Here is an 11,830-nt window from a genome sequence, read left to right on the forward strand (position 1 = left end):
CTGTTTCTCACTAAAAATAGATGTGTTGCACAGCAAACATTCCTAGAAAGCAAAAAGATGGTTCGCCTAAGCGGCGAGTCCCATCACAGGCAAAAGGACAGGGAGTGGATGTGCGGCGGCTGGCAGCAAGGATCGTTTCTGGGCAGTGACCAGTTCCCATGTCTCAGACCCTCCCGGGCTGTGCTCTGTGCCCCCACCTGATCTCAGCTGTATTGGCAGCACAGAGGAAACTCAAAGAAAAACGTGAAATAGGTCACAAAGTCCCACTTTCATGAGGAAGGGCACTCCGGAGTACCTTTTTAAGCAGGAATTGAAGCCTCTAGTTGTTATTTTCCAAAATGGTTCCTCCCATCCCTCCAAATATTTCTATCTAATAATCCTGGTTTATAAACCGTGTTGGTATCACTGGACCTCCCACATGCAGAACACCTGAATAATGTGCAATGGATGTAACAGCACGGATGCAAGAGGAACTCTGCTCTCGCAGGGATTTCCCTTCCAGGGCAGACGGACCTTTCTCCTGAATAGCTTGTTGCCCCCCTAATCTCCCCGCTCCTGCCTGACCGAGAAAGGCACAGATGTTTGTTATTGCATAGACAAGCTCAAAAGGTCCGGCCGACTGCGGTCTTACGGCAGGGCTCTCTCAGAGTGTATACATTCCAAGCTGAAATTTTGCTGATTACAATCAAAGGCTGAGATTCTTATCTGATGGCCCCATGTCTGATATCAACCGGTTATTTTGTAATATCCCACAAACTGCTTTCTCAACAAAACCAAAATCTGGGATTTCAGCCGAGAAATCTAGCAAGTCATATGGTTTCAAACCTGGAAAACTGCTTCTTGAATTATTTTTCTTTTATCACAGTAAAACCACAAAAAAGCCTTGATTCCCTGTGCCTCCTGCCGTGTTCCTCCCAGAGAGCCCGTGCAGGTGTAGACCTACACTCTGCAGTATTTGGGGGGGATGCTGGTATTGTTGTGGCAATACAATATTAAAGAAGGATTAATTAAATTTATGTTATTTATTTGGGCAGCTGTTCAGTAGATGAAAGGAAGTCTAATGCAAACGAAATGAATAAGCCTTAAGAGTCCAACTTGCAGTCACTTCTCCACTCGTGTCCCTTAGCACGGCCGGTGCAGAAACGGGCACATTCCTTCGACAAAAATGAGGCATTTGAAGATTCCATCAGCTGAACTTTCTCTTTCAAGTGTTGCCAGTAGATGCACAATATATACATGGGCTTTTAAAAGACTTTTATTTTGAACTCAATATGTGAATCTATGGTATTAAGGAAAGCAGAACAATCCTTTATTTAGCTGCACCTGCACCTTAATGCCTAATGAGTTTAGTCTGATGGAATCCAGACCTCAGGAAGGATTATAAATTCTCATTTGATTTCATTTACCTCTAAAATACCTTAAACCAGCTGTACCAGTCCAGAATCCAGTCCTTCTTTCTACATCAGTTTTGCAAATGCTGTTGAATCTTTTTCTGTATTAAGTAACTTTATGCTGTATCATAATACACCAATAGTAATAAGGAACAGAAGGCAAATTGAAAAAAATCATGTAGTGGAAGATAATTAGCATCTTATAAGCCTGAAAATCATCAGTTTATGAGCATAACGTTCATAAGTTGTTCATGCTCTGGAAGCAAGATTTTGAAAAAAAATGGAAACTAAGTTGGTAAGCAATGTCCTCTCTGACTGGCCCAGCATCAGGCAGAGTCTGGCCTTGCAAATGTGGATGAGCACGCTCTCCAGGGCATTAGTGGTACATTTAGCCATTTCTGTCTGTTTTGTATAAACACATCAGAGTCACTTGGGCAGTGACCTTCCCAAGATTACTGACTCAGGCTGTTTATTATGAAGAGTATCTAATTTATTAAATACACTTGAAGCCTTCTTAGTTTACCCCAGTGTAGTTACTGGAACGCAAGAGCATAATTTGATGCTGTCGCATCTCTTCATGATCAAATGATTGTATCGAAGAGTTGCCATATCATGATTTGTTTTTTTCTTTGCCTGAAGGTGAAGGTGCCTGTGCTGCAGGCTCCCAGCTTCCCACAGAAATGCTTAGTCCTTCCCTTGTACAGCCATCGGGGTATGAGCAGATACCCACCCTCTGCAGAGCAGGGAAGCTTGCAGAACTGCTGCCCTCACCCTCGGAGGATGAGCACCCTTCCCGACTACCGGTCACTGGCTTCCTTTACCTGAGGTTAGGTTAGAGCGGGCTAAAAACATTTCAGGGAAATTTTGGTTCCCCCCTGAAATGAAATCTAGTCCAAGCTGAAGAACTGTTTCACACTTGGAAGATTTCAAGAATGACCTGGATTTTTTTATTCCAAAGTTTGCATTTCATCCCAAATAGCTCATTTTAGGTTTCTTTGTAGTAGTCTCACACTGCCTCTTATCTTCCCTAGCTGAATACACATTATTTCTGACCAGATCTGTTCAGCCACTTATCTCTCCTTCCTTGGGCCTGGGGAGTTGTTTCCACGTGCTCATTGCTGTGTGTACAAGCAGACTGCTGTTTTTTGCATCAGTAATTTTTTGAGAGGTCTCCAGCCTCAGAGCAGGTTACAGGAAGCATCTTGAGCCCCATTTGTCTGCTGGTTGGACTGGGGGATTATTTTTCTCAATAAACCGCATTGTCACTAACTTTTCTCCCTCTTTGCAACCTCCTCCCCCTTGAGACACCCATCACCCAGCTCTCTCCTCTAGACCAGCAATGCCCTTTTCTGTGCTGTGGCTGACACCTCAGTCTCCACCATCCTGACCCTCATCTGTGATTCCTCCCCCTCCTCCCCAGGCTGCCACTATCTCCTTGACCCTTGGATGCACTGGCCAAACGTGTGACTTGGAGTTCACACCTAATGCTGGCACAGCTTCCCCGGGGCCTCACCAGATACAACCCACTGATTTCACAGCACCAGGAAAGCAGCTTTGCTGTCCCCTGAATTACAAAGAGGAGAGCGAGCAGTGTAACGTAGCAGTCATCTCTGTTCAAAGAGGGAAAAGAAAAATGTTTTCCTGCGTCTTCACATACCTACTGCAGCTGCATCCAGAGGATTTAGGGTTTAGGGGATGTATTAGACAGCAGTATGCCTCTGCTCGTAGGCTGTTACTCCATGCTATGCATTATGGTGCAGAGAAAAGAAAGCAGGAGTAATGATGAACTTTGGCCTGTCATCTTCTCACTGCTCAGTTTGACCCCAGGGACGTTTCTAAAGGCTGGTGTAGCGGTCCCTGCAGGGAGCAGCAGGAGTCCTGGGCTCGGAGCTGCTGTCCAGGTGCATCCCCATCTTTCAGATATACAGATGCAACCTCCCAGTCTGTCAGTGCTGCAGTCTGTTGAGGATGAATACCAGCCTTAGTTAACCCTGCTCCCGGTGACGGCACGAGAGCTTGAGACATTTTGTGATGGCCACAATGCTGGCCAGTTCGGCGGACATAGGAGGAGCCACGTATGGCATCATCACCACAGTCCCCAGCTTGCCTCTCTGTCTCTCTAGAAAAATGCCACCCCCAAGGTGCTGGGAAAAGGAGAGCTGCTGGGGGCAAATTGCAGGTCAGCACTGTCTCCTGGGTGAGAAAAACAAGATTTGAAGCTGATGAGGGAGGCCCTGCAGGAGATTTTCTCATATTGGATTCCTGAAAGATGAAGGTAGAAATAGAGAGTCTGTCTAAAGGAACAACTTCATGAACTCCCATTTCTTTCCCCTGTCACCCCCCCATTTCTCCATTCACACACTCCAAATCCCACAGCAGTCCTAAGTGCATTACAGCAGCTGCAGATGGATTGCAGCACTGTGTGCCGCCCTGTTTCACGTGCTAAAGCTGTGAATAAGGTATTCTCAAGAAACACAACCCTTCCCTGCTTATTTAACTTTGCTTTCCCCAGATACACATGCAGACGCTGCAAACTCAGCATCAGGATTCGCACCACAATCGGTCTGTTTACTATTAGGAGAGTTTCGTGTTCACAGAGCAGTCCCACGTGTCAATTTTTCACAATACCTTTCATCTAGTCTGGCTCCGATTTCAGCAGAGAAACCACAGTGTAAATGGGTACCGATCAGGGCACACTCGGAAAAGAAAATGGATTACCTGTGCATAACCTGCCCAGATATTTCATGGATGTTCTTTAAGGAGAAATAGATTTACCATCCAGCATTGCCTTAAAGTGCCTGCGAAGAAATCCTGGCAGGGGAATTTCTCCAAGTGCCGAAGGCAGCATGCAGGCTTCTCTCCATCCTTTCTCTCCCACTGACTATGTTTCCTCTTTGCCATCTACCATCCTAAGGAATTTTAACTCGAAAGACTGCTGGGTGACACATGGGGCGAGAGGATGTGGTGACTCGCAGCATCCTCTCATCCTCCCACTGCCTTCCTTGGCTCCCAGGGAAGCAGGTGCTCCGCATCTCTCTCCAAAGCCCTGCCTGGAGTGGGTATGACACTAACCCTGCCGCTGGAAGAACATCAGAGGGCCCAGGCATTTTGGTAGAGAAATACCAATTTCTGCCCTGAGCAGTCCTTGCTAGCTGAAGTTCAACTTAGTCAGGAAGAACTTGCTGCTGCTTCGGAGATAATTAAACCCATCTTCCCTCAGCCCGCTGTTTGTACACGCACAATGATACCATTGTTCAGAGTCATGCAACACATATGCTGACATTAAAGTGTTTAATCTTGTAGTACAGTATTCCATTATTTCTTGGACATCTGTACATGATAGAAAGGGTACGTATTAAGGGATTTGTTGACAAAGAAATGGCTAATGCTGATACATGTGTGGACTGAAAGGATCTTTCCAAGTTGCGTTCAGCAGTAGGGAGAGTGCTCCTTCCCAGGCCCGAAGCCTGGCACAGATGTGATTTGCACTGTTGCTATTACCACTTTTCAATTTATAACAAGGAGGCAGTGTTTAGAAGAATTTTGGAAGCTCCCTGCTGGGTTTGTGGCTAGGTGGTCTTGCTGGCAACATCACCTTCATGCTGAAAGCTGAAAAAATGAAGTGATGGCTAAAGGAAGAATATTAACTCCAGAGGGCTTTCCTCCCGCCCTTTTGAAGCAAAAATGCTTATCCCGGATCACTTTGCAGAGTGAGCACTAAAGAATTTCGAACTCCCCTGTTTCTAACCTCTGGGGTTGGGGATCAAGATTTATGGAGCCTGGTTTTCATCTCATTTGAAATTAGTGCATTAGTCCTGCTTTCCACCCATAGACAGGGCAGGACTTTGCCCTGCCCTACACTGAATTTACCATACAAGAAATAGCTTATCACCTTCTCCTGCCTTTACCCATCTGTAAAATGGGTACATGAGCACCGAGCGTCTGGATACAGGTTCCTTTCTGCTGAGTGCTGTCTTGGCTCAGAGCAGCCCCTCCTGCAAAGGGCAGACAGGGATGAGACCATCAGAACAGAGCTTTGGCATATGAGCCCAGACCCCCCCTCCCAAATGCCTGGGGGTCTCGGGCCTGTGGCTGAAGGACAGACTGTGTTTTTGGAAGTGGCAGGATGGCGGCAGTCGCTGGCAATGGGATGCATTAATGAGTTGTAGAAAAACCACAGACTATTTTTCTAGTAAGCTTATCTCGCAGACCAAAATCAAGGGTGCGTTTGTCATTCCTTAGGTTTCTCCAAAAACCTGCAGTAGCTTTTAGATGAGTTGGAGAGCTGCAACTATCCAGTGTAAAAAAGCTCTCCAAATGCTGGTTTTTATCACTCCAAAAAAATCCCATCACACAACCCAGGACATTTGCTCTACTCCATTTATAGGACTCCCAATTTATATTCTTTGACTGTTTTTTTTCAACTGTTTCTTTAACTGCTGCTTTAGCTGCCCAATGTCAGCATGTAAATCTTGTAGCTGAGAGGATGAAGCAAATGAAAACCAATCACAGAACTTTGCATTCCCAAATTCTTGCCATTATAAATTTACTGCCAGTGCCCCTGTAACTCTTGCTGTCAAGCACAATGAGGAGGGAAACATGTGCCTTAGCAGACTGTGGCCTGGCATGACATTATTGCAATCTTTATTATATTCCCCCTTTTCCTCAGAAAAATATAAGGACTGACCTTGCACTTCTTGCTCAATTGGGAATCCTGCTGAGCCCAATAGGCTCTTTCAGCTGTGCAGACTGCTGGATCCTTCCCCTAATTGGTTTCCCTCTTCTTCAACCTCACTAACATAAGGAGAAAAGGCTTATATTTCATAAGTGACATGGTTTTATCCACCAATTTAGAGACAAAGAAGTGCAATTTATAGAGGGAACATTTAATGCCTGTTAATTAGAATCCCATCAAGAGGTCTCAAATTTGGCATCCTGAAAATTTACAGTGCAGTTTCACAACCGCCGCAAGCCCAGAGTCCAAGGGGTGGCCCTGGACTCTCTCCCGCCGTGCTGGGAGGTCCCCGGTCCTCCTCCTGCCGCCGCTGCTCTTGGGGCACTGCGATGAGTTCAGGGAGGACAGGATCCACCTGAAAACCCACCTGGGGAGGGGAAAATTATTTTCCAACTGAACCCATTTCCCAAGGGAGACAGCAAGGTGAAGCAGTAGATAGGAGTGGATCTTCCCTCGGAAAACAGTAACATGTAGAGGCTATAAAGGCTCGTGGACCCCAGGCAGAGCTGGGGGTCCCAGGGCAGCCGGTTTCTAGGAATTTTGTGCTCTACACTGAAGTGATGCAAGAGAGTTTCTGAAGTTTTGGCTTGGATCTCTAGAGGTGGCAGTGGAGGGAACGAAAGATAATTTTTGTAGGAAAATTCAAACAAGGTTTTGCGCTGCTGGGTGAAATTGGTATAACTCAGTGTCTAGTTTGCCCTCTCGTGAAAACACTAAGGCTAAAATCCACAGGCTCACTGGACGCGCCAGCCAGCGGAAGTAGCACTCGTTTTCTGCAGCTCTGCAGCTATCAGAGGCATAGCAAAGACACTCCCACCTGCTTCTCCTACATGGTTTCTTCAGTCCCTGGGGCCAGGCAGGCACAGGTAGATGCTGAAAACCTGTTAGACCTTGATGCTGGAGTGTGGCAGGGTGTTTTTTGGCATCCAAATCTCTGAGGAGTCTCACAGGCAACTGCTGATGGGTCTGCAGCTGAGTCTCCTGCCTGGCTGAGAGGCTGAGGCGAGGGGGTGTTGTCTTTTGGAATCTATTTTCCTTTGACTTATCTTTCAGTCTCAGGAATTCAGGACCTTTAATCTATTTGAGATTAAAGTCCTTTACAAATCCCTTCTGGCCTTTTTTGGGAGTAAAGAAGTTACAGACACCCTACTGCACATTCCTTTTGGTGCTTTTTTTCACTGTAAATGAGAAACAAGTACACTCTAATTGTTGTGAGCACTACAATAAATGAGACAACTACTCTTAAAGTACCTTATAAAAACAATTAGCATATTATCAGGTGAAAGTGTTAACAGGAAAATTTAAGTTTTTACTTGTTTCCAAGTACCTCACCCAAATGTGCCATGGAGGAGGAGGTATGGAATTACCAAAGATTTCCTAGTTTGGCAGCCTGAATGCAGACTCTGGTGTTTGCTTGCAAAAAAGAGTTTTGGTTTTTTTTTTTTTTACATCTTCAGAAAACAAGAGCGTAAAAAATACCTATGTAGGTAGATTCGCAAGACTAAGGCCTCCCATGAAGTCCATTTAAATGAGTGCAAATATTTCTATTGACTTCCCTGGGGTTTGGATTAGCTCTTTAATGCTTCTGTGATATTTTTTAACATGGTCATTCTTGGAAAATTATTGCTGTGATTCACTGGTTCTCTGCTAACTAACACATGCAGTTAGTGATTGACGTGCTACCGCGTTCGGTACTAAGGCTGACACGATACGGTCCCTTTGGTATGTGTGGAGAGAAATAATAACTACTGCAAGCTATGTCTCAACATAATCTGCTGTCACGTATCGCGCCTTGCCTACCATCAATCCATATTACAAACCCAGGGGTTCCAACCAGTGTTTGCAGAATTAGCTCAGGTTGGCTTTTCGCTTACCAGTAGTGATTTACAAAGTAGCTGAAAACAGTCGGGGCTCTTATTTCCAGTCTCAATGTATTTTGTTGTGAAAACAACCAAACGTGGGCCCAGTTCAAGTTTCCCAGCTTTATGCTGCCTAGCTTTATGTCATTTGCCCTACAAGTTTGGGTAACCCAGGGGCGTTACACCACGGCACCCAACATTTCTGTCCAACGTTACTTTTTTGGTACTGGTTTCATCTGTATCTCTACAAGTTCTAGCTGTAACTACACTTTTTTATCCCTGCATCTGAGTGTTTTCAAGTTTTGTGTCTGAAAAGGTACACTTTAGGACATGTCAAAACAAGCACCAGGGCTTTGTTGACATTTTATCTCCAGCTTTTCCATATTTTTGGATCTGATACCCGGCTACTTCACACCCGAGCACACGCATCCATCCTGTTTTCTTTTAACCATCCCTGTTGTTGCATAATTATACCATCGTCCTGCCTCCTCTTGCATCATCACAATGCCACAGCAGAGTCATTTGGGGAGACAAAAGACTTCAGAGAGATCCGAGCGCTATCTGTATCAGATAGGGGAGTGCAGTCTGTGCAGCATTCAGATTGTAGACAGATAGTCAAGGCCAGACATTCAACAATGCTGAGCTTACTTGCGTATTTACAACAGAGGTGTGGCAAAACTTATTGATAACCACGAACCTAAGATTTGTGCTTGTTTTGGTTGGATCACCTTAATTGTCCTGCACACTTTTTGCGGTCTTGCTTATTTTCTCATGAATCTGTTGTCTGCCTCCATGCTTTCAAATCCTATCATTTTGACCTTTCCCAAAGAACCATGCCAAAGGGAGTGTCTGATGATCCCCACCTACCACAGCTACTAACTGCCACACTAACCGTGCCCAAGAGTTATTTTGCACCAGCAGATTTTGAGACGTGTTAAATGAGGTCATAATTTATCTACAGGGGTTGTGCCTCCAAAATGAGATACCACTTCTACAAGAGGTGTGCGTTTGCACATGCATCACCTGTGAGTGACTTTGAACTGTTTCTTTAGGAGAGGAAATCCCCTGTTTCCCCACAGCTGAGGCGCACACAGTCTGTTCCACAGCAGAACTATTTTTTAAGGGTGTTCTTCCTTTTCATATTTTACAACCTTTGATTGCACATCCAGAGCTTTGGCTTCCTCTCCAAGTATCTGCCTTGCCAAGGCATTTGAATTGTGACAGTTTCTGAGCTGGAATTTCCAATGTTTGAAATGAGGAACCGGGCTAAAACCGTTCACCCAAAGCCTGTGGGTAGTAATGATTTGTAAGAACGATGAACCTGGGACAAACAAGGGTTCAAGTTCTTTGGGCAAAAGGGCTATTAAGTATACCCAGCAAATATTCATACTGCTTGATGACTTTTAAGGGAGCACTTAACACACAAGGGCTGACAAACAGAGCCCAGATTAAGTCCTTCAAGAACGACCAAAAGGTTCTCATTACGGTGTGTTGTGTCAATAGGGGTCACGGATTTTATAGATGTAATGAAGAAACTACAGTCATATTCAAAGCGCTGTAGCAATTTTCCTGACTGTTTCGGTAAACACTTAAAATACCACATTCTCCTCCTCCTCTTTTTTTTCTTTTTTACACCCCCCTCCTCTTTTTTTTGTAACACTCCCATTCAAAATCCCCAGGTAATTAATCGGAAATGACCCAGTTGCAGTATTGTCAAAGGTCTGACTAACACCCATCAAACCCAGGAAACCCAAACTACTTGAGCGCTCCCCTGCTTACCTCGTGCTGTTGTGCTTAAGGTATTACTGGGGTCTACAAAAAGTGCACGATCATATATACTGTACCATATGTTCAGAAATACCAGTGCACAGCAGCGTGAATTAAGGATAGGATTTCAGCCCTCATAATGAAGAGTCTTGCTTTTATGAGTTCAAGTCAGACCCTTAACGTTCTTCTAACATAGATTTTGGTGTTTAATTATGTAATAAGATTTACTGCAGTCATCTAACAGATGTTGATTCAGGGTCAGTGTTTCTCATAAATTAGTTCTGAAAGGATTTGTTACTTCTGGGTCAGCAGATAGGTCCAGAGTGCAAAGAAAAAGGGGAAAAACAATAAACACTGAGCTGAAGGGTTTCTTGGGATTCTTTCTTCAGTTACATATCCACATATTTTCATGATCTTAATGACTATAGCCACAGGAATGTTTGCTTTAACACTAAAGATGGCTCAGCCCAAAACCCTATATCCAAACATCTGCAAAGCATGGGAAAGTTCAAACTTTGGGGTTCTCTATTTTATGACCCTGGCCGTTAATTTTTCATACTAATACGACACATTTTTTCTAGGGCTCTGCAGTGGGAATTATTGTGAACACTAGCAGCACCCGAAAAAGTTTCATCTTCGTGTGCTCGTTGTCAGACGTTGGGTATGAAGTGCAGCTAAAGACCGGTGTTGGCCGACGTAGTTGTCATCACATATGTACGCTGAAAAGGTGCACCCACCTCCCTTTGCAAATTCAGCCTTTGGGAGCAAATCATTCGGGTACACCCTACTGCTAGACCTCTCTACAATACATCCTGCTGGTGATGTTATCCGTAATATAACTAAAACCACACAACATTGTATTCATTCTTCTATAGTTGTGGTTAAAGGAGCTATTCCATATTCAAATACTTTTTCCTCCCCTCTACAATTTAGGCGCAGGCAAATTCCTTCGAGACTGAAATCATACCCTTTATATCTTTTTCTGCTGAGAATACTTTGGAGGAAAGGGATAGGGGTGCACTGGTGAATACTCACAGTATTCCCCCACTTCAGGGTATGAGTGAACTTCCTGAGGCTGTACAAGATGTTACGGCTAGAGGTGCCACTATAACTTTGTTCATTCAGTGCACGCTGACTGCTCAACCCATAAAACCATTTGCTGAACTTCTCTTGGAAAGATTAGGGGTTTCCTACCTAAAAACTCCTCTAAGATGAATCCCAGCTACTAGTGAGAGCTCTGAAGTATTTCCCTGAACAGCAATCACACAGTGGCAAGCTGCGAGCCCTGGACTCCTTGCAGAAGCAGTGCGTGAGAGGAGGAAGAGCCCGTGGCCAGCTGCTGAATCCTGGCCAGCAAAGCAGCGCGGAACCTGCTCCATGTCAGCGCTTGGACACAGCCCGGTTCCCGGGGGCTCCCTGCCACAGGGGAGGCCTTTGTGAGTGCTGCTACGCAAGTGCACCGTGCCGCGCTGTAAATTTAAATAGCACTACCCAGACTCAGGCTTGAAAGTCCGCTTTTTCAGGAGTAATTCCATTTAAGTCAATGGATTTACACAATGGATTTACTGCTGCCAGAAGAGAATCAGGCCTGTAGAAAGACACACATTCTTTGCCAGGAAAATCTCAGAGCTAACTACTTGAATTGTGCAGTGGAGCTGCAGGGAGGTCAAGTGGACAGACACGGGGACTGGGACATACGGGAAGTCCCTGGTTCAAACCTCAGCCCTTAAAATGACATGCGGTGTGGCCTCTGGCGAGTCAGTTCATCCCTTATACCTCTGTTTCCTCACTTCCCTTCATCCAACTTGTCTGTTTGATTTGGAATTAGTTCCAAGAAGGGCGCTTCACTTCATGTGCTGAGGCACTGACACCTCTCCTTCCCCTTGCTGGAGGACAGTGTCGGAATCTTCGGTTCCTCACATCCCTGACCCTCAGCTTCAATATCCACAAGCAGTGTTACACGAGACCATCAGCTCTCCATCAGAAGACAGGCAGACCTGTCACTCGGAGGGACAACACACTGTCCTAACACTGTCCTGGGAGGACTCTGGCACTTCTTGTTATTTCATGGTCAGGGT

The sequence above is a fragment of the Eurypyga helias genome, unplaced genomic scaffold (assembly GCF_000690775.1).
Source record: "Eurypyga helias isolate BGI_N326 unplaced genomic scaffold, ASM69077v1 scaffold17815, whole genome shotgun sequence".
NCBI classification, from domain to species: domain Eukaryota; kingdom Metazoa; phylum Chordata; class Aves; order Eurypygiformes; family Eurypygidae; genus Eurypyga; species Eurypyga helias.